A 23873-nucleotide genomic window follows, 5' to 3' on the forward strand; every position below is an offset into this window, starting at 1 on the left:
GTATATTGAAAGATATACAAAGAAATGTAATGTTCAGGATGCAAAGATATAAAACTATTTTTGAAGACATTAATACCTGTATCATGTGCTAACTTGAAATATACTAAAAATATCAAAACAAAGGCAATAAAACATTGAGAAAATGCTCTTTGCATGAGTAAAATAAATAAATAAATAAAATTAAAACAAAAAAATAAAAAAGACACTCAGCTATTTATGGCTAGCTATTTATTACAGTTTATACCAAACACATCAGATCTTCCTTTACTACTTCCATGACTCTAATGAGAAAACTATCACACAATGCTGTATTAGCAGAATAGTGTGACTCCCCAGGATAAACACTTACTTAACAATCTATTCTCCATCATAACCCAATATGCCTTTACAATAGTCTTCTCTAGCAACAGAACTAACCCATCTGTATTTATGTACTGATCCAGAAATCTCTATTTTATTTTGCCCTTCTAGACATTATGTTCACTAAATGCATAACAGTTGCCTGAGCCTTTTTTACTAAACACTCTGTACCTGTGTAAATAGTATAATGTGCTGATGCTCTTAAACCCAATACCCTTCCTGCCTGGGTGATAATTTATTATTTCAGTTACTTTTTATAGCACTTCTCTTTCATTCCCCTTTCAGAGACCTTAACGTAATAATTCTTTTTGTTTCCATCTTTTCAATTAGTGACTACTGTCCCTGCAAACGGGTTCTCTCTCAGTCCCCCACCTGCTGAATCCTTGGCCATTGTCCGCATCTGCAGTGAAGAAAACAGACACAAGGACTCAAGGGCTTTAAAAAGAAAATAAGTTACTGCAGGTGTCTAGCTACATGTCCCTCTTAGCCTGCTACTGTAGAAAGTACCTGGTCTAAAGCAGAAATAACTGGCTCTACCCACGGCTAGGGACAGCAGCTGCTCCCCACCCCCATCAGCTGTAAATACATTATCCAGTTAAACTTTTTCTTTTTAGTTATCAGTAAACCAAGATAAAGCTCTAGGCAAAAAAAGGTAACCCAGTAGATACACTGGAATTGCCCACTTGTAAAATAGAGGCAAAAAGGTACTTAAACTGCCACTTTTTGTCTGCTTCAATCTAAGTATCTACCCAGAAAGGACACAGCTGAAATCAGGTTTACAGAATGTTTTTCCCTACTAAATTTTAATAATTCCTAACAATTTGGCTATTTAGACACTTACCCTGCAATCTTTAGCCTGGGAGGTGGGGGTTCTAGCCCGCTCTGTTCACTACGCTCACTTCACTCCTCTCCCTGCCCCCTATTTCTACCTACCCCCAGTACTGCTACATTTATTCTTAGACTTAACCCCACCCATAATTACCACCAATTAGGCTACATCACTAGTCACCCCCTCCCCCTACATCCAACACAATCATGCTACTACCTAATATAATAACAATCCTAACCTGTGTAGTTTTATCTCACATTACATCCTACCAAGGCTCCACAGTCACATGCCCCAACTTCCACTGTACTCTCTCAACACCCTCCCTCAAACATTTACACTATAATTACACAACCCCTGCCACCAAAAACATCCTTCCAATACACACACTCCATTACCAAACACCTAACACACTCAAAAATAAAATATCCCTAAGATACCATAAGTAATTTACTATGTATATAAAACATATCCTAAACACCCTCTATAAACTAGCGCTCACTGGAGACATCCATCCAAACCTTGATCCTCCCAAATCCAACCCAACCATAAACCCTAATCCAAGCAACCCCCCCCAACTCAACTCCTAGCCAACAAAAAAACAACATACCAACTTATAATGTCCCTAAACATCAGAAGCATATGCAATAAAATCCAAGACCTACATGCCAGCATAAGCATATATTCCCCAGATATTCTCTTCCTAACTGAAACCTGGCTCAAACCTCACATCAAAAGTGAGGAAATACTTCCACCTGAATACAACATCCTTCGCATAGACAGATTGTCCAAAAAAGGAGGTGGTATAGCATTGATATTTAAACACCACCTCAATATTCAACTCCTGAACACATCTGCCCCTCAGCACAACAATGAAGAAATCCTTTATGCCAATCTCAAATTAAACCCAAATAAAACAATCAATATCATAGGATGCTATTTCCCACCAGGGCAAAATATTACACCCCTAGAAAATCTCTTGAGCTGGCCTACTTTATCTCTACCCCAGGAAACCATCATTCTTGGTGACTTTAACATCAACTGGCTATCCTGTAATAACAATCTCCCAACCATTCAACTTAATCTCCATGGGTTCACTCAACTCATTCAATCCCCTACTCGAATCAACAAAAACCCTTACAATCATACCTTACTTGACTGGATCCTAGTCAACAAAACCGCTCATTCTTACCTAGCAGGCTGCTTACCTGACAGTCTTAGTGACCACTCCCCCACTTTCCTAATTTGGCACCACACAAACAGTTGAAAAACAAGAAAAACTGTTGCTGAATACAAACCGGCAACTGGCAGTCAGTGAAAAACAGTCTCAAGCCCATTATCCACAAGCAAATATGGAACAAGTCCAACTTCAACCCCAACTCCCTCATCTCCTGCCTGCAAAAAAATTAACTGATCACCACTAAAATATCTCAACCTAGATGAGGCTGTCCAGTTCTTCAACAGAACCTTCCTCTCCATCCTAAACACCCATGCTCCTGTAAGAAATTCCAAATTCAGATCCAGGTGTGCCCCGTGGTTATAAAAGACTACCAGAATCCTAATGAAATCCAGAGATAAGGCTTGGGAGCACTGACAACTAACAAAAAATAACTCAGATAGGCAATATTTCCTTTAACTGTGCAAAAAAGCCAAAAAGCAAATATAATTAGACAAATCTCTCTACTATAAATCCACCCTAAACTCCATCAACCACAACCCTAAGCAATTCTGGTCCACTTTTAACACTATCCTCCACCCTGTGTGATCCACAGGACTCTTTCCACAAAGGGCAAACGTCCAGTCTGGTGGACCCCAGCCATTAACAAACTTTACAATAAGAGAAGAAAGCTATTACATGATAGAACAAAATCCATAAAAGAGAAGTCACCCCTGATCATTATTAGTAAAAAAATACGAGCACTCATAAAATCAACTAAGGCCAATTTTGAGAGAAAAATTGCCATGGATTCAAAGGACAATCATAAGGCCTTTTTCAGCTATGTTAGGAACATGGGTGGAAACTCCCAGATATGCTCAGAATTAGTCCAAAATGATACAAAAATCACTGAACCCACAGACATTGCCAACATACTGGCAGACAGGTTCAGTGCAAACTTCACCCCCCTTCTCCCCCCCTAAAGGAGAGATAACTATCCCAGCGGAGTGTAGCCTCCCAGACCTCTCAAATGCGCAGGTGAAAGCTGCTCTCTCTAAAGCTAAAAACACAGCATCAATGGGACCGGATGGTGTCCCCGGCTGTGTGCTACATGAGCTAAATGAGGAATTAAACCCGCACATAAGGCAGCTGTTTAATCTCAGCCTTACCACAGGATACGTGCCCAAGGAGTGGCGTACGGCAACTGTGGTCCCACTCCACAAAGGTGGTGCCTCTACAGACCCTGGTAATTACTGCCCCATAAGCTTAACAAGTCTAGTCTGCAAAGCTATGGAGAGGATCATAATGGAGCTCATAAACAAAGATAAAGGGGACTTGCAGACATTGGACCCGACCCAGTTTGGCTTCGTCAAGGGAAGATCATGCCTTTTGAACTTAGTCGACTTCTTCGAAACAGTCACCAAGGCCATTGATGAGGGAAAGGCAGTCCATACAGCCTACCTTGACCTTGCAAAGGCTTTCGACACAATACCCCACTCGGGTATTGTAGAAAAACTTACCAGCTTAAATGTAAACCCATATGTCACAAGATGGGTTGCAAACTGGCTTAAGGACAGAACCCACAGGGTTACAGTTGCTGGCACTATGTCAGACTCCAAGCCGGTCACAAGTGGTGTCCCACAGGGCTCGGTCCTTGGCCCCCTATTGTTCGGCATCTACTTCTCAGAAGTACAGGCCAACATGGGAGGACTTTGGCTGACAAAGTTTGCAGACGACTGCAAACTGGGCGCCATAGTGGAAAGTGCATCGGACACGGATATCCTTCAGAAGGGACTCACGGAAACAGATAGCTGGTGCCAGAGCCATGGCCTGAAGTTAAACGCCAAAAAATGTATAGTCATACCCTTCGGGAAAAACAAGGTAACCCCAAGCTACCATATAGGTGGCAATCCACTAAGCACAGAAGAGGTTATCAGGGACCTGGGGACCCAGGTTGATAGTGGCCTTTCTTTTGACACTCACATTGCTAAAGTGGTTAGAAAGACCTTCTACATTGCCCACCTGATCATGAAGGGATTCACATCCAGATCGAGTGAGGTCATTGTTCCCCTGTACTCTTCACTTATCAGACCAATGATCGAGTACAATGCCCCATTCGGGATGTATCTCACCCGACATCTGCAGCAATTGGAGAGACCCCAAAAGTTCCTCACCGAAAGGATAAAGGGACTCCAAAATCTGTCATATGCTGCCAGATTGAAGAAACTCCAGCTCTATTCAGTCACATACCGTCTGCTCAGAGGTGACATGTGCCTGACATACAAGGCCATGTCCAACCCGGAATTAATGGACATGCTCCACCTCAAAAAATCCAAATCCACCAAAACCACTAGAGCAAGCAACTTAAACCTTAGCACGGACATAAATAGGACGTGCTGGAGGGATAGATTTATCACTCAGAGACTCCCTATGCTGTGGAATAAAATCCCGGTCCATGTGAGGCAGAGCACCTCGCTGGCTCTGTTCAAGAGAAATCTTGACCTGTGGATGGGAGATCGTAGGTTTACCACGGGAATCATCTCTGTGTCACTGCTGGACAGAGGTACAACAAACTAATGGGCACAGTATTTTTTCATATAAGGGGTGGCGTAAGCCACAAAAATTTGGGCTAGGCTTATAAATGCCTTAGGGCAGATAGCCTAGTATAAACCTATAAACCTATGAACCTATGAACCCAGGGAAGGTTGATACCCCCCAGCCGTCCATTCCCCCCTCCTCCAGCAGTATTGTTGAATCCTTCAACAAACACTTCACCAAAACTATAACATCTCTAAACAAACAACACTTCCCTACAACATCCCCCCCAACTCCTAACCCTAAACCCCCACTCCTCTTTTCTTCTTCACTTCAGTACCTATCTCCAACATAAAAGGACTATTGTCAAAACTAGACCCACCAAACTTGCAGCTGACAACCTCTCCTCTGAATACTTGAAAATTGCAGCTGAGACACTAGCCTACCAAATTTCAATTCTAATCAACCATTCCATAACAGAAGGCTATGTTCCCTCAATATAGAAAATGTCCCACATCATTCCCCTCCACAAAGGCACCCCCTCCACTGACCTCTCCAATTACCACCCCATTTCTATCCTCTCCCCTCTCTCCAAGATACTTGAAAAATGTATCAACACACAGGTCTCCAACTACCTCCTAGCTAAACCAGTTAACTTTCTTTATTAAAAAAAAATAAAAAGCACTGGTACTGTGATTGATATGATCCGTTAGATCACAAATGCACTCAAGTCCTCTGACAACATGTACCAGTATGTCTCTCCCATAGTTCATGTCAGTGTCAATAATCCGTAGTGTATCTTCATGGACTATACGAACAGAGGCATGATGGAGTTCTCAGATTGTGTGTCCAAGGCACATATGAGCTTGGCTTGTAGCAGCACTCTACCTCATTTAGGATGATGCCGCAATATTAGCAAAAAAAATTGACTTCAACAATTGATTTAGTTTTTGGTGTCATTTGAAAAGGGTCCAATATTTGTCAACCTAGGAATATATGATTGACAGACCATGCTGCTTCATCAGGGATAGCCTGCATCTGTCCCCTGTAGGATTTTGACTACTGGTAAAGATATTGTCCACCTGCATAGCATCTTTTTTAGGAAACGGCATACTGATAAACCTATCAGCATAACGAAACATGAAAAGGAAAATATAAAGGTGTTATTGATCAATGCTGGGAACCTTAACAAGAAATGTCATTCCCTACAAGCCTTCTCACCCTGGAGTACACTGATGTCTGTGTAGTGACTGAGACATGGTTTAAAATGGTGGAGCGCACTCTTGCTGTGCAGTGCTATAATGCATTCCACACATTCAGACCATCTACTGTGCAGAGGGGAAAAAAGTTGGAGGTGTCTCAATCTTCATTTAAAAGAGACTCACATCAAGATTGTAAAGCAGCATGATGCACTACAGCTTCTTCATGTCCAAATAGCCATCAGAAAGGTCCCATATCATATTTTAGCTAGCTACAGAATTCCCACTATGACCCAAGAAAGCCACAACACTTATCTACAGGAACTACAATCAATAATTATTAAACCCAATACCATTCTCCTATGTGATTCTAAACTATCCAGCTATAGAATGGAAAACCTACAGTACCACTACTGCACAAGCATGAAGATTCCTGGCCTTTGTCAATACACATGCCCTGGAGCAATTAGTCAGAAAACCCAATAGGGGGAATAACAACTTGGATCTCATCCTTACTAATACTGAGGGATGTTGTACCATCCCTTGCATATCTTCTTCATTTGTTAGGTCTAAACATAAAGCTGTCTCCTTTGGACTAAAACTGAAACCAGAGATCAGTTCCATTCAAGTTACCTTTAAAATTTTCTCTAAGACATATTATCTACTCCTAAGTGATAAATTGACAAGCTTTAAACCCCCATCAAAGCCAGTTAATTCCACTGAATATGCATGGATATATCTGTACCCTATAGGAATTATTCCAGGGCAAACCCCAGAAACAAACCCATATGATGAAACCATAATGTCAAAAAGCTTTATGATAAAAAGAACAGAACTGTGACCAAAAGCAAGAAGATTACCACCTAGAATTATACAGCCCTCATCACTGAAATAAACAAACAACACAGGAGATTAATTAAATCCACCAAAGCCTTTTTTAGTTATTTCGTAATCTCAAAAGCACAGCACAACAATGCACTGAACTGATTATGAACAATGTTACCTGCACTGGGGCTGAAGATATAGCAAACCTACTGCTTAATAAATTTAACTCTAACTTTACCCCTCTCTCCCCTCCTTCAGTCCCACAAATATTCATGAAAAGCAATATCAAAAGCTAAAAATACTGCTTTGATGGGTCCTGACTATATCCTGGATACATCTTAAATAATATGAAGCACAATTTAGCCATACCCCAAACAACAATGTTCAACCTCAGCCTTAATACAGGTTTTGTACCAAGTAAATGGAGAACAGCAACAGTCAATCCCCTGCATAAAGGAGGACCTTACACAAACCCAGGCAATTATAGACCCATAAGTCTGACCAGCCTCACATGCAAAACCATGGAAAGATTTATTATAGAACTAATCAGTATGGACATAAGGAACCCCCAACCACTGGACCATCTCAGTCTAGATTTGTCAAAGACAGGTAATGTTCTCTCATCCTGGTGGACTTTTTGAAAACATCAACAAAGTAATCAATGAAGGCAAAACAGTAAACACCACATACATCGACCTGACCAAAGCTTTTGACAAAATCTCCCACTCAGGCATAATAGAAAAGCTAAATAAACTGTGAATAACACCCCCCACACACACACACACACACACAAACACACACACTTCACTCACTGGATACTGTATTGTCAAGTGGATTGCAGATCAGATGTAGGAAATGAAAATGGGGAAGTTACCTCCACAAAGAGACGTGTCACCAGTGGAGTCTCCCACAGTTCTATGCTGGGACCTCTCATGTTCGCCATCTACTTCCCTGAAGTGAAAGCCAATAACAAAGGACTCCAGCTGACTAAGCCTGAAAATGACTGCAAGCTAAGTAAAGTCACTGAATCCCCAAAGGACTTAGCCATCCTGTAGGAAGGTTTCTCCCAAATAAATAACTGGTGCCAAAATCATGGACTGAAGCTAAATGCCAAAAACTGCATTAATGTATCCTTTGGGAATTCATCTACCTCATGGAACAACCACTTTGATAATATACCCAAAAGCGTTGACCCACTATTTCGGGATATAGGAACGTATGTGGAGAGTTCGACCAACATGTGTTCATTGTCATAAAATTATTGCACAGTTTATTTATTTATTTATTTATTGACATCTGTTAACCGGGGTGGTCCAGCTGGGCAGAGGCCCGTTTTCAGTGGAGACCTGAGTAGAAAAGCTCCAGTTACAAACAAAATTAAGGATTACATAGGTAACAAAATAGCAAGTAGCTTAGTGACACTCCCAAAACATATCAGTACTAATTTGATCATAATCAAACATATTTAGCTTACCCTAAGAAATAATCACAATGAAATAAATAGATGAACTATTTTTGATATATATACAAACAACTATTTTTGATATATATACAAACAAGTTATACACACTTGATCAGATTAATGCTTAGGCTTCCTAGGAAGGTATATTTGCTTACAGCAGCTCAGAGTGAAGAAGCACCATTAGATAAAGGGGAAATAGGTTCTAAGCAGGGACAAGATTTAGTATTGAGCTTATTAACAAAGAGATTGTGTCTAGATCTAGGAATGTCATTGCCCCACTTTACTTGGTTCTTTTAGACCATTTATTAAGCATAATGCCCACATTGCCAAGTATCTGTCCATGCACATGCGACAACTGGAACATCCACAGATATATCTTACTAAAGGGTTACAAGGCCTAAACAATATGCCATACAAGGACAGACTGAAAGCCTAGTTACTATACTCAGTATCCTAAAGACTGCTAAGAGGCATTCTGCATCTGGTATACACTGCCCTCTCTGACCCAATACTTATGGATTTACTGGAATCAGGAAGTCAAATGGCATCAGAAATACTCAGTTTAGGGATCTAAACCTCTTCTACAACATCAACATAACAGTTTGGATGGACAAGTATATCTCATAGGGGATACCTCTGCTCTGAAACTGACTCCATATCTACATAAAACAAAGCTAATCCCTGTTTATTTTCAGGTACAACTTGGATTTTTGGATTGGAAACAGAAAATTTGCCTCAGGACTCTCCCTTGAACCACTAATGGATAGAGACAGCTTCTAAATGTTTTATCCAATGTACAGGTCTCCTCAAATTATCTATGGTATGACTCCAGTTATTCTCATTACGGGTAACATTATAAATATCTACCACAACTTGGGTAAAGCCAATATAACAAAAAATGATATAAGTTAATTCGAGCACCAAAAGGGAAACTGGCTAGGCAAAAAATGTCCTGCAAAGCCTAGTACTTACCTATGAACCAATGATGTGAAGAAATCAGTTACACTATGAGAATGAGCCTCAAAAGCAGAGATAGGTACAGTGATGCCAAATATATGATCTAAAATCAAGAACTGAAGCACAACAAAGATGTGCTGATGTAGGAATGATAGCTATTGTGTTTGATTTGTACTGATTGTATCAGTTAATTTAATGAAAACAGGTCATAGGACAGTCTGACAACAAGCCACTACGGGTCACACTTATGAAACCCACAGCACTTTTCTAACAAGATTTCAAAGACTAATCATGAGACTACAGAAATAACAGATAATGGAAAGCATAAACCAGTAAAGGAGATAGGTATTGTTAGTGCACATCCAAAAGCATACCTCCCACTTACTGCTGGATAATTAAACGCAGAAATACAAAAGCATGTGTTAGCAAACATATTGTCAGCTTCAAACTACAAACTATAACAATACACTAAGTCATGCTGTACAATGAAAGTTTAATGCAGCTACGTCATGAGTAGAGTCCAAAATGGCTAATCAGAGAAAGAAACCAAACTCCAAGCATCACTAAAAGGTAATGGAATTTCACAAAGAAATATACTTAATAAAAACATGTGGTTTAAAAGAGAAAACTGACTATCTCCAGAATTTAAGAAAACACATGCTGGACTGAAATTCTGAAACCCTTTGAGAAATTAAAATATATGAAATATAAAGTGGCCAAAAACAAAAAGTGAAAACACAAATAGGTATCTAGGTGTGAGGTGTACAAGACTACAGTAAAATTCTATAGAAGGATTTACTGTTTGCCATGTGATGCTTCATGGAGACCAAGGCAAAAATAGGTAAGATAATATATTTATTTATTTACTCATGTATTTGTTTACATTTGCTCTTATTGTTTATGTATTAACTGGTAAGTGGGCTGATCCAGGCATCCTTTTCAGGTAGTAAAATATAAGAATACATGTAGACATGAGGAAACAAGCATATAAAGTTAGGAAGGTAGTAGCATCAGTTTAACTACAGAAGTCTTTTCTCTGTGCCCTTCCCCCCTCTTCCTACCAACCACTGAGCTTCATTCTACCAAACCCAAGCCTATTCATCCATAAGTGTGGGGAATCTTCCCTAAGTTCCCCTATGGGAAAAGCCATCCAGTGGGGATCATTGTCCAGGCAAACTTCAGGGAGTTTAGTGCTTTCACCAGTAACCTGTCCATGATAGAATTTTTGCATGAATGACCCTATCCCCTTCCCTTGGATGAGGCAAAGGGCACCTATATCACTATAGATGGCACCTATGTCCTAACAGTGCACTTCATGCTCTCTGCCCATCTTCATCAAGGCTGCCATCACTGGCTTGGTGTACAGTCATACCCACATCATCCCTGCACTGGTCTCCTTGCTTACTACTCTGCACCTCCCCTTCAGTAGGGCTGTGTGTGGGAGCAGCAGCTTAGAAGGACTGGACCAACCATCCTCCCTATGGAAAAGCCTGAGCATCACCCCAGCTGAGTCATCAAGCACTAAAGTCAGTAAATTAATCCAGACTACCTGGGATGTAGTCATGGTTTTATGCCTCTATGCCATTGGCACAGCTAGCTACAGAAAATTTGTTAACAAGAAAATAAGTAAACTATGGTATTTACCTTTTTATATCAATAAAATCAATACAATATTGTTGCATCAACAGGCATTGCAAGAATAAGAGATAACATATTTAATAAGGGGACTTCTGGTACAGCACTGTGACTTGTACCACAATACCTGAACTGCTTCCCATATAGCACATGGCAGGCATACAGTAATAAACAGTAAAAGTAGTTTAAATTGCAGTATACTGTGGAGAGACTGTTATAAGCTGTATAATGACATCTAAGAACAATAAACAAAAGAAAAAGAATCATAAGATGCTAGCGAAATTAGTCTCACTATTGGGTAGTATGGATGGTAGAGTGACTAAAATTGAGACAGTGGAAGGTACGCCACAGCAGGCAGACCATTCTAAGGTAACACTAAATACTAGAAGAAATCCAAAAGGTCAATACAAAGCTTGATAACTTCAAGGAAAAAAACATTCAAAAATGCAGAGAGAAAGAATACTGTCATTGAGCATTTTGCTATTATTTCTGAGATTACGGAAAGAGTACTGGCAAATGAAGAAGAAGGTGGCACACTTGGAAACCAAGTTTGAACAATTACCTGAAAACCTCTGTGTAATAGCTGTGCAGCAGAGAATGGATGGTTACAGTTATACTGCCTTTATGCCAAAGCATTTAGCATGATGGCCAGGGCTAAGAGAAGACTCAGTATGGATGTTGTGATGAAGGGAGATACTGCCAGCACAGCCATCTGGAATTTTGTATATAATTATATGTCATTTGTGAATATCAACATGATTTATATACGATGCTTGTGTTACAACTGTATTAGAACTGTATGTCATGTGTATATCAAACTGGTTTGTACAGATAAGTGTTGAAAATGTATTATATAAAAATGTTTGTGTTTAAAATAGATCCACAGTATGCCATACTGGAAGAGAACAGAAATGTACATGCACTATTGTAACTGTTTAAATGTGTATATTTTAACAATGGAAACTGGAATAGAGGAGATTAACTTCAGTACAGCAAAGTTTAAAAAAAAAACTGAAATTAAATTACTTTATGGCTAGGCCATAAAAGATGGTACCTTTCTGTTTTCAATACAGATAGAGACACAATGTCTATACTAGGAAACTTTCTGCATTTTCTTTAGGGTGAATTAATTACTAATCTTGAAATGTGGATGAATGTAATTGTTTTATGACTTCCAGCATCTGACAGAGATCTGAGGAAAAGACCTTATGTATGTATTTTCACAGGTAAATGCTAAATGCTACTAGCTGCCATCAATGGTTGTTCTGCCTAGGAACTAAAGTTAGATGACAAGAAATGATGTCATTCTGCATGCTATCCCAACAGTAATATTTGAGATATTATTTTGAGAAGTCTCTTAGTGAGACAGAACATTCTGCATTCTGTCTTGGATCTGACAACATCAACAGCTCCATTCATCACACCTGCCTTGCTCTAATGAAGTAAGTTTCTAGGGAACAGTATAATTCTCTTAGATTCAGTCAGGAATACAGCAAAGTTTAATTTCAATATTTTTCATTATTCATTTGAGATTGTCCAGAAATGTTGTTTTAAATATCTCCTGTAGCTTTGAACTCTGATGTCACTGTGAATATATATTTTGTATTGTCTTCTTCTTTTATTATTTATTATTAAATATATTTAAACCTTTCACTGTGGCTGATTTGTGTAGAGATATTTAAGTTTTGAGAGTATTTGCATATTTATTTGATGACACTGTGTGGGTCACTCCTAATAGCCTACCAAACTACCATTTGTGCAACAGAGTGGGTTCTGGAGGTCTTGGCTTGGTCACTTGGCTGTGATCTCAATTCTGTAGCTGTGCCAGTGGGGAGTCTTATTGGTCATCTGGAGAAAGAGGGAGAAACCAGTCCTGGAATGACTGTGGACTCTGTGCTCTTAAGGGAAAGTGCACTTGATGCAGACAGCTGCATCTGGAAATACTGTGCGTGTACTTCTCACCCTCCCAGTGAATGTCCCCCACAGGTGCCAGTGGTAAGAATTGAGGCTCCTTGACTACTGGTCCAATGGTGGGTTGTCACAGATGTCATGCCATGTGTTCATCCCTGGAGCATATGCAGTAACAAAAAGCAAAAGAACATCTGAATCAGGATGCAAACTTTTGTGCTGAAAGACTAGCTACTGCATATTATACAATGACTGGTCATTAATATTTCATAATGAGCACGCTGATTGGTCAGCCCAACCAGTGTGCCCATTGTAAATTGAGCATATACTAATGGAAAACAATCCAGTTGCCCAGACTTTCTTCTATTAGTATATGCTACTGAAACTCCACTTTTTTATTTAAAAAAAAACTTTAAAAAACCAGAGACATCAAAAGAATGAGACAGATGGGACAGAGAAAAATATAAGGATAATCAGATATGTTATGCAAAACTAGAGAAACTTACCTGATTGTCCTTATATTCTCCGTCCAATCTCTCCTGCATGTTGAAAGTCTCCTGATTTCATTATTTTTTAAATAAAAGCAAAAAAAAAAAAAGCAACAAAGATCTTCCTTTCTCCATTGATTCATTTACACAGCACTGATGTATTGCATAAGTGTGGGAAAAAAAGTCTCATACACATGTGTGGTACAGCAAGAATGCCACAGGATACTAGTGATAAAAAACTTGAAGAATATAACAGCCCTGTTATAAAGGACATTATTTAAGAAAAGTAAGTAACTTTTTAGTAAATAATGTCATTGTAAAATAGCAATAATTCACAGCTGGGTGTGGGTAATGCTGATTTACCGACCGATTACTTTGTTCGTGACCAAGCCATACCAATCTTGGGTAAATCCAGCATTACCCACACCCAGACGTGGGTTATTACTATAATATTTGGAAACCTGAAACTACTTGTAAAGCTGGTGACCAGTGCATATAAGTGAATAATGATTGATCTTCCTGTACAAGACAGAGGAGGGTGAGATTTAATGACATAATTAAGGAGTGCCCCCACAAAAAGGATACAATGCAGGTTGGTGTACCTACCATACCTAAAATACATGTTGCATTGGGTACAATGACTTTCTTAGATATGTAGGAGGCAAGAGTGTACCAAAGAGAAGGAGAAACATTCAGAAAGCAATTGGAATAAGTTGTTGAATAATTTGACATGCCATAAGAAGACCTGTCAATGAGTAGGAATCAAAACAAAGAAGATGAAGGGCAGAAGTTGTATCCAGTCTTCAATAAACTGAGGGATAGTGGTGATAAGGTGACATCCTAGTCTGAAGAAAAAAAATGAGGGTAAGGAGTATTTATTTTGGAAAAGAGCAATCAGGGCAATATTGTGCTTTTTCTATGTTAGTAAAATATATATACATAAATATATCTATGCACACACAAAAGTTATGTATTCACCATAACAATGCATCTGTGTTCATCCTTCCTCAACTGATGGGTCACGGATCCAACCTTGTATCCGACTTCAGCCACTTTTCAGACTTAGGATCTGTAGTTCAAGCTCCTCCCCTTACCCATAATCCTGTCCAAACCCTGTATTACTTCAGATCAAGTTTGCCACCTTAGTCTTAGAACTCCAAAAGTCTGAATGCCATGGTATTCATAAAAGGAAAAGAGATAGGTATCACGGTACTTGAGACAAGACAGTAGAAGGTTTGGAGTTTAAAAGAGGAAAAAACAATAGGGAATATCCCTCAGGTCATTCTAGACAGCCATATATAAATCCTTTCACTGACCAAAGTCTGAGTGGAAAACCTTAGATATAGCTCTAGATATAGATTTATTTTTTTCCAGTGGAAGGAAAGCTCTTTGAAATGAGGTATCTAGCTGACACCCAAGGGACACAATCCTGTGTGAAGGAGTAAAAAAACACTTTTGAATATTCTCTTTGAATCTCCATTTTCTGTAAGAGATCTCTCACCCACATAAATGATTCCAGACACTTTGAAAAAGACTCTGCAAAGACAAGCAAATCATCTAAATATGGAAAAATGTGGATACCCTGTAGCCTGCATGAGCTGCAACTTAGACACTTTGAGAACACTCTTGGTGCAGTGGATAGTCCAAAGGATACGGCAGAAAACTGATAATGTGAGCTAGACACACCAAACCTTAAGAAACACCTGAAGTCTAGATGAATAGGGATATGACGATAAGGATCTTTTAAATATAAAAGACATGGGCTTATCATAACTATGCAATTGTGTTCATTTTCACTCTTGGATCCATCCTTGGATCTGGCTCAGGTGCATTTACTTAGACTTTCAGATCTGACTCTTGAGCTCCTCCCTTTATGAATAATGTCTTAGAACCCTGTAATACCTCAGATAAAGTTTGCTGCCCCATAAACCTAAGAACTAACTGTATCCCAAATAAAAAGAAAAGATAAAGAAAAGATAGGGGCTCAAACAGGAACAGTGGTTCCAATATCACTATCAGGTCACTCCAAGATAAAAGGTCAGGGGGAGGGGTTGAGGAAGAATGAAAATGGACAACACATATGCATAGTTATGGTGAGTGCATAACTTTGATATCTCATGTTGTTATTTTCGTCACTCCTCAGTGTATGGGATTGAGTCCCAAGCTATGAGAACCATGCATGGCCCTCATGGAAGCTTATCCCAGAGTAACGCAGAACCAAAGGCAGCTCTGTCTCTGGAGATTAAATCCAACCTGTAATGAGTAATAAAGGTATTGGCATTGAACTAAGTGGCTGCAGCACAAATGTCATTGATAGAAGCTCTGGACTAGAATGCAAATGAAGTAGCCATGGATCTAGTGGACTGAGCTTTTGGTGGTGTCTAGGTAAAGACAGGCCTTGTTGACTATAAACAAACAATATGCAATTCATTAGCTACTTTGATAAGGAAAATTGGATGCTGTTTTTCGCATCCTATGGTGCGTACATGAACAACTGACAAGTTTTAAGTTTTTCTAAAAACCTTTGTCCACTGGAGATAAAAGTGGAGCTATCTATGCACATTTAAGAAATTAAGCATGTATTCACATTTGTTAGAAAAAATTTGGGAAAAATACAAGTTGATGACTTGATTGATGTTCACCTCTGAGTTTACTATGGGCAAAAAGAATGGATTAGTACATAATGTGACGCTATCTTTGTGAAAAACCCAGTAAGGAGATTTTGAAGAGAGTGCTTGGAGTTCAGAAACACATCTTGTCTTGCTGAAGTAATGGCCATGAGAAAAAAATGTTTTCCAAGACAGAAATTTGAGATCAGACTTAAAGGAGTATTTGTCATCAGACTTAAAGGAGTATTTGTCAAACCCTGTGGTAACAGTGTAAGATCCCATGGTGTAGTAGTATCTTTAACTGGAGGTAAGCAAAAAGTTACCTTTAAGGAATGTTTTGCACAGTTTAGAAGAAGCTGGGGGGGGGGGTGTATTATTACCAGTATGAAAATTTGAAATAGCTGCTAACTGAACTTTGACACTGGAAAAACTCACTCATTCTTGAAAGACTGAAGCAAGAAAATCTAGGACAGCAGGGATAGGTGCAGGAAAGGGTCCAAGTCTCTCTGTGAGGCCCAATAAGAAAATCTTTTGCATTTACTGTTGTAAGTTTTTCTAGTGTATTCTTTTTGGGGATGCTACATCCCAAAGACATGCTGTAGGTGGATTGGACACTCTAAATTGGCCCTAAGCATGAGTGTGTGCATGTCTGTGCCTTCTGTGGAAGGTTGGGCACCGGGCTGGCAACTCAACACCTTAAAACTCCACTGCCAATCATGAGTGGACAGGTGATCTGGTGAGGCAACCCCTAAATGGGAAAAAAATGAAAGAAGAAGATAGTAGAATCTAGCAGGCTGGGGAAGAATGCTTGGGCTATCTAACCATTAATGGAATTAGAGAAACCATGCAAGTCAACTTGAGGCCTTCCATGTCCAGATGTGTCACCCCCAAGAGATTAGAGATTAGATTTTTACTGGGATCCAAAATCTAAGGCAGATATAGAAGATGAGACCAGAGGAAGGGAAGCCACATCTGACAAGGCCAAAAAGGATCAATAAGGATAACATTACAACTTAATTGAAGTGCTTTTTGAAGAAATTTGGGGATTAGAGGTTAAGGGGTATGAGCTTAAAGGAGACCGGAGGGCGACACATGGACTAGAGCATCTCTCAGTGACTCCTCATTGGAGGGGATCAGGACAAAGTACCTGCTGCACTTGTTGTGAGGAGAATCGATCACAGCAAGACTGATGCCATCATAGGAAAATATTTTATGTGACCAACTGGTTGAGAGCCACTCTTGGGGCATCAGAATGGATTTGCTGAGTTCCTCTGCTAACACACTGGATTTCCCCAGGGATATGCACTGGCATAAGAAAGTGATTGGAGGTCACCCACTGTCACACTCTCATTGCCACTCAACAAAGGGAATAGGATCATCTTCTCCCCATTTGTTGATGTACAAACTTCCAGCGTGTTGTCTGTTTGGATAGCAATCATTCCCAGAGGAAGGGAGTCCTGTAAGGCCTGCAGTGGTAGATGAAATGCCTTTATCTCCAAGACACTGATATGCAGAATGGTCTCTTCTGAAGATCACATGCTTTGGACTGTCCATCCCAAGAAATGTCCCCCCCACCTCAGCTGGGAGGCATCCATGGATACTGTAGCTATCAAAGGTGGAATCAAGAAGGGGCATCCTTGACAAACTTCATTGGACTATACCCACCAATACAGGGAATCCTTGCAAACCTGAAAAAGTTATCAGATATGATAGAGGCTGAAGAAAAATTGACCACTGAACAGCCAAAGTCCATTGAAGAGCATGCATATGGAATTGAGCCATTGGGACCAAGGTAATACCAGATGCCATTGATCCTAAAGCCTGAAGAACCAGTTTTGCTGGGGCAGAAGGATGGGAAAGAATCTGTCTCATCTGCAATCTTATGGACTGTATTCTGTTTGATGGTAGAAAGACCAACTGACTGGCAGTGTCCAAGTGAGCTCCTATAAACTTCAATACTTGAACAGGTTAGAGCTGGGAGGTGGCATAATCAACTGTGATTCCCAAAGACTGACATAACTGGAGTAAGTAGTTCCTGGACTTCTGCATGAGATGCCTGGTTGGTGCAGTGAGCAGCCAGTCATCTAGGTAAGGAAACACTCTGTATTCAAGTAGTCTCAGGGGAACTGGTACCACTGCCATGCATTTGGTGAACACCCTGGGGGCTTTGGTGAGATTAAAGGGTATGTAGTTGAACTGGTAATGACTGGTCCCCAGCCAGAAGAGCAGGTATCTCTGGGAGGATATGTTCATTTTGATGCAGTAGCATGCATCCTGGAGATCAATACAGCAAATCCAACTGTCCTTCTGTAGAAAGTGAAGAATGGACTGAAACATGACCACCCAGAACTTGGAGTTCATTATAAAATTATTTAGGTTGCTGAGTTCCATAATGGGTCTGAGGTCCCCTGTTTTCTTTGGCACTAGAAAGAACCTTGAGTAAGTTCTGAATCCTCCCTGGTCTGGTCAGACCTCTTGGATGACTCTTTTGTTTAGCAGCTTTTTGAATTTCTAAGGCTGCTAACTGGGTGGAACATCAAGACGCTTTTCCATTTGGTTGGTGGGATTTACAAAAAAAGGAATGAAACTGCCTCTGGATATAACTTTTAGCACTCAAGTGAGTTTTGTAATTGATCCCCAGGCTTCTAGGTGCAGAGACAAGTGCTCCCCAACTGCCTCCAGAGAAGAGCAGTCAGACAACCCTTCAGGAGTGCTGGATGAGTTTATCTGAGAAATTATATCAAAATCTTTGGTTCAGTGGGCCTCCTCTTCCATGAGGCAGTGTCTTCCATTGGAACTTCCCCCCACCTCTGGGGGAAGTTTGGAAAGACCATGTGACTTTCAGAACCACATCTTTTAACCTTCATGCTGATTCCTGCAGAAGGATATCTGTGGGGTAGAAAAATGAATTCTCATGGCAGACAAGGTATTTCCATCTTGCTCACTGTGGGAGAGCGTTTCTTTTACTGTTGAGCCAAAGAAGAACAATCTATCAATGGAATACTGATAAAGGAAGACTTGAAGGGCTGTGCAAAATCACATAAGTGCATCCAGGCATGTCTCCTGACAGCTATGCCTGAGCCCACCACCCATGAGAAACCTTCTGCTGCATGAGAGATTAACCTCATGGATGACTGGAAATAGACTGGATGGTAGCCAGCTGCAGTTTATGTTCCTCCACTGACATGGACTCAGGAACCGACCTGGAGAGTTCTTTAATCAAGTCTCTCTGTAATCTGGTGAAGTATGCCAACAATTAAGTGACCATAAAGCAAAGGTTGCTGAGGCATAAACACACCTTCCAAATCTGTCCATCACCCTGGACTCTCTGTTAGGAGGGTGGACAAAAGATCTCAGTTCTGCTAGCTGTTTCTTAGTGGCCGCTGCCACAACCATGGCATCCATGGAAACTCTCTTACTCCAATGAGGTCTGTTTTTGGATGGAACAACAAATTTATTGGAGCAATGAGGGGTGGGATCCATGAATCCAGTTTCTTCCATGTCTGTGAGACACAAGATCTATAAGGTCGTCTGCCAGGGGAGGTAACCCAAGAGGTAGATGGGCCAGACTCAAAGTCTTTTAGGAACACGGATTCCTCCTGAGAAGAGAGATTGGAAGACCATTCACCTTTCTGGGTAAGGATCTCTAGAATCCTCTTCATCTAAGTCAGTGTCTTTGGATAAAGATCCCTGCGGGGAGTCTATGTGCCTCCTTTTGCATGAGCTATTCTGAGGGACCTCATCAGTGGGATGATCTGGAGAGGTATTGAAAGAGAGGGGAAGTTCCTGTAGAAGAACTGCCTGGAAGTTCATTCAGGCTGGATGCCCCTGCGAAGTAGAGTTGATGAGGCTCAGAACTGGATCCGAAGGCAGTAGAGTAGTAGGATATGAAGAGATAAGAGTAGACTGGATTCTTGGGTAAGAGAAAGCCCTCTCCACAACCTCAAAGGCAGAAGGACTGGGAGAAGCCACTGCTGGCCTCACCAGAACTGAAGCTCCAGGCGCTGCTGAACCTCGATCCTGCCCAGCTTCCTGCAGTGAGGGAGGAGTCAGACCTGAGCTATCCAGCAATGAAGCACTAAGGGGAAGTGATGGCTCCAAAAAACTTGGAGTTGAAACCACTCTTGGATCCACCAACAAAGCTTTGGCTCCAAGATTCATCCTGCTCCAGGGGATTGGTGTTGAATGAGTCAGAGACACAGTAAGAGTTGAAGACCGAGCTGTCTTCAGATCCAACACATCGACTCTCACTATTCTTGGATCCAAGGGCTCCAAAATCACTGGAAGGATCAGAGGAGATACAACTGAATGAGATACAGGCTGGAGACTCACAGATCCAATGGAAGATGGAGATGGTAATATCTCCATCTGAATCTGAGCCCTGAGGAACGTCCTCATCATCCTATCCACATCTGACTCAGAAAGATTCCGGGAGGACCTGATAGAGGATGACATGGAATGGGGACATGACATTCTCTTTGGTGTCTCTTGTAAGAAGGGTGATCTGAGCCATGGGGAAATAGGCTGTGGTGAAAAATGAGAGCTCCAAGACCAAGAAGATTAGAGTGTCCTCGAAGTCAGATCCAAAGATGTCACATCTGATCTTTTAGGTAACATAGCCAGCAGCTCCAAGGCCAATGACTGGGCAGGAGAGTGTTTTCTATGCTCCCTGGACTCAGAAGTGAATTTTTGTTACTTAATGGGGATTTCAGAAGAAGATGCATCTAGCAACCCTCTTAACACCAGTTTGTTGCAATGATCGCTTAAGGCCCGAGAATTGAAACCCGCACAAATCTGACAGGGGGTTTCAAGATGGGCCACTTCTAAACAATATATGCATTCCCTTTGAGCATCAGAATTGGGTACCTTATGCCCACAGGAAGGGCACTTTTTAAAACCTGATGTTTTTTCAACCATATCCAAAGGAAGGTAAAAAAGATAGAAGAGATTATTTTTTTTTGAAAAAGAAGAACAGAAAGAGAAAAATATACCAACAATGGTACATAAGAAATACCCTATTTATGGGTAGGAAAAAAATGACAGAAGGAAAGAAAAATTAAATCTTTACCCAAAGAGGATTTAAAATCTTATTTTAAAAACTATCTGGGAGGTGCTGAAAATTCAGCCAGGCAAACCTCTGCGTGTAGTGACAGTCTTGAAAAAAAGTATCAGCTGAGTCATATACAATGAAAATGAGTTGTGACTTGTATAATAGATGAAACTAAATTATTTAAAGCAGATTTTTCCCAACAAGAAGAAACTGCAGACAAAATATTCCTCATTATTTTGCAGTTATTCAGATCAGACTTTAACATATGAGCCTGACAATTCTAAATTCTGAAAAATCAAAGATACAGAAGCATACATTTTCCCCACATTATCAATAATCTTTCTCATCTTTATCAAAAGAGTAGGAGTGTAATTAACTAGATGTTTATCAGCAGTAGGATTAACAAGAGCTATAGCTGCTAGGTCAGGTTTGGGAAGAGTCTGCAAAAACTTAAAAAATGGTGGAACTTTTCATTTCTTATCTGCATTTTTAGGGGCAGCTGACTGACTATAAGGTAAATTGTAGGCAATAACGCACATATCCTCCAAAGCTGACAGAACAGGAGGTATGATGTAGGTTCTTGAAAATTCTTCTGTAACAACTCAGTATTTTCTGAGGGAGTGAGAATCCTTCACTCTTCCACTGAAAATATGAACACATTCTGGAAATAGTCTCAAAGAAAGAGAAATCCCCACAGGGAGAATCAGAAACTGAATTTTCCTCTCAGCCTGAATCAGAAATCTGAGGAGAAAACCCTGTATCTGTCCGTTCATATTCCTGTCCAAATTCAGACTCTTGAATCTCTTCAGGAAAAAAGGTGTCCTACTTTCTTTTACCAAAAACTACTTTACAAGAAGGATAAATAGCCTGAATTAAACCCCAAGCTAGACCCACTAAACTACTCCTCTCTAAGGAAATTTGAGGACGAGTAAATACATGTTTAATTTTTTGTTGCTTTTACACAGGAATAATGGGACAACAGTGTCATTAATGGCAGCAGCAGCTTCCCCAGGTATGGGCACAACATTCTGGCAAAAGAGGGAAGCCTCCTCTACACCTTCTTCCAGGCCCAACAAGATTGTCTCTTTGCTGTCTACTGAGGGAACCTCAACAGTCACAGAGAATTTGTCTAACTTTGGTCCACAGTGGCTGTAAATGCTACACCAGAGGGATTCTAGGTAAAAGATTAGTGGTCTGAGGTACAACTAATGGCCACACCAGAGTCACCCACCTGCTTCTGAGGCACATTGCTAGTCTGCTGTGATGACAAAGGCTCTTTGCTTAACTTTTTCTTTTTATGGCTGGAAGAAGGACCAACAGTGGAACTAGACATGTGTTCCATGATCAAGTTGAAAATAGTGCCTCTTTTCCAGGGAAAACCAGTAAAAATAAACACAATTTCTCTGGAGAAAAATGCTATTTAATTACCTTAAACAACTTTTAAACTGATAGGAAAAAAGAGCACTCACATTTAAAAGTACAATACAGTCTCGTGTCAGACCATTAAAACACAGACTCCTAGCTTAAAACTAACTTTCCTGAACAGGAAAGTGTTATTAAACAAAACATTTTTTAATGGAAGGTTTTTCCCCAAAAGGAAGCTATCTGCCCAGCAAAGGAGCATTACAAGCCAACCAATCATCACAGAAATCCTCAGAGGAGCACACTCTTCTGTGTCAGGACAACTCTGAATGGCTTGATGCCCAAACTTGTCTTTTTAGTCAGCTCAGCTCGGACTGACTAATGGTTTGGGTGCATGGAAGGTGCTGTGAAGCTTTGGAAGCTGGCTGTATATTAAATCCTATGCAGGATATAACCCATTTAGCTAAGGTTACTGCAGCAGTGATCAATACGATGAACACCTACTGACAGAAATGACAAATAGCCCCTGAGCCAGAGGATAATACAGCCCAATCCGCAGAATCCTCTACAAATGCATTCTATGAGCACCTGCAGGAATGCATGGATCATGCTATCCCAAATAAAACCAAGACTCACTCCTCCAAAAACAGGAGACCGGTCTGGTGGACCCCGGCCATAAATAAGCTATACAACAGAAGGAGGAAGCTACTACATGACAGAGCAAAATCCCAAAAAGGGAAGGCATCTCTGATCAGTATTAGCAAGAAACTTCGATCCCTCATAAAATCATCAAAGGCCAGTTTCGAAAGAAAAATTGCCCTAGACACTAAAGATAATCACAAGGCCTTCTTTAGTTATGTCAGGAACATGGGCGGAAACTCCCAGATATGCTCTAAATTGTTGCATAACGGTACAAAATATACTGAATTTACAGACATAGCCAACATCCTGGCAGACAGATTCAGCACAAACTCCCCCCCTTCCCCCCCAAAGGAGCAAATGCCTATCCCAACTGAATGTAAACTCCCTGACATCACAGATGCACAGGTGAAAGCTGCCCTCTCCAAAGCAAAATACGCAGCATCTATGGGACCGGATGGTGTCTCAGGCTGTGTCTTACACGAGCTCCAAAAAGAACTGAACCCTCACATTAAGTCACTGTTCAAACTTAGCCTTACTATAGGATATGTACCCAAACAATGGCATACAGCTACAGTGGTCCCACTCCACAAAGGTGGTGCCACAAGGGACCCCGGAAACTATCGCCCCATAAGCCTGACTAGTCTGATCTGTAAAGCTATGGAGCGTATTATCATGGAACCCATAAACAAAAACATTGGGAGCCTCCAGACACTGGACCCTACCCAATTCGGCTTTGTTAAGGGCAGATCCTGCCTCTTAAACCTAGTTGATTTCTTTGAAACAGTTACCAAAGCCATAGATGAGGGCAAGGTAGTCCACACAGCCTACCTGGACCTTGCAAAAGCCTTTGACACAATAC

This window comes from Protopterus annectens, chromosome 1.part2 (assembly GCF_019279795.1).
Source record: "Protopterus annectens isolate FY-2018-M chromosome 1.part2, PAN1.0, whole genome shotgun sequence".
In the NCBI taxonomy this organism is placed as follows: Eukaryota; Metazoa; Chordata; order Ceratodontiformes; family Protopteridae; genus Protopterus; species Protopterus annectens.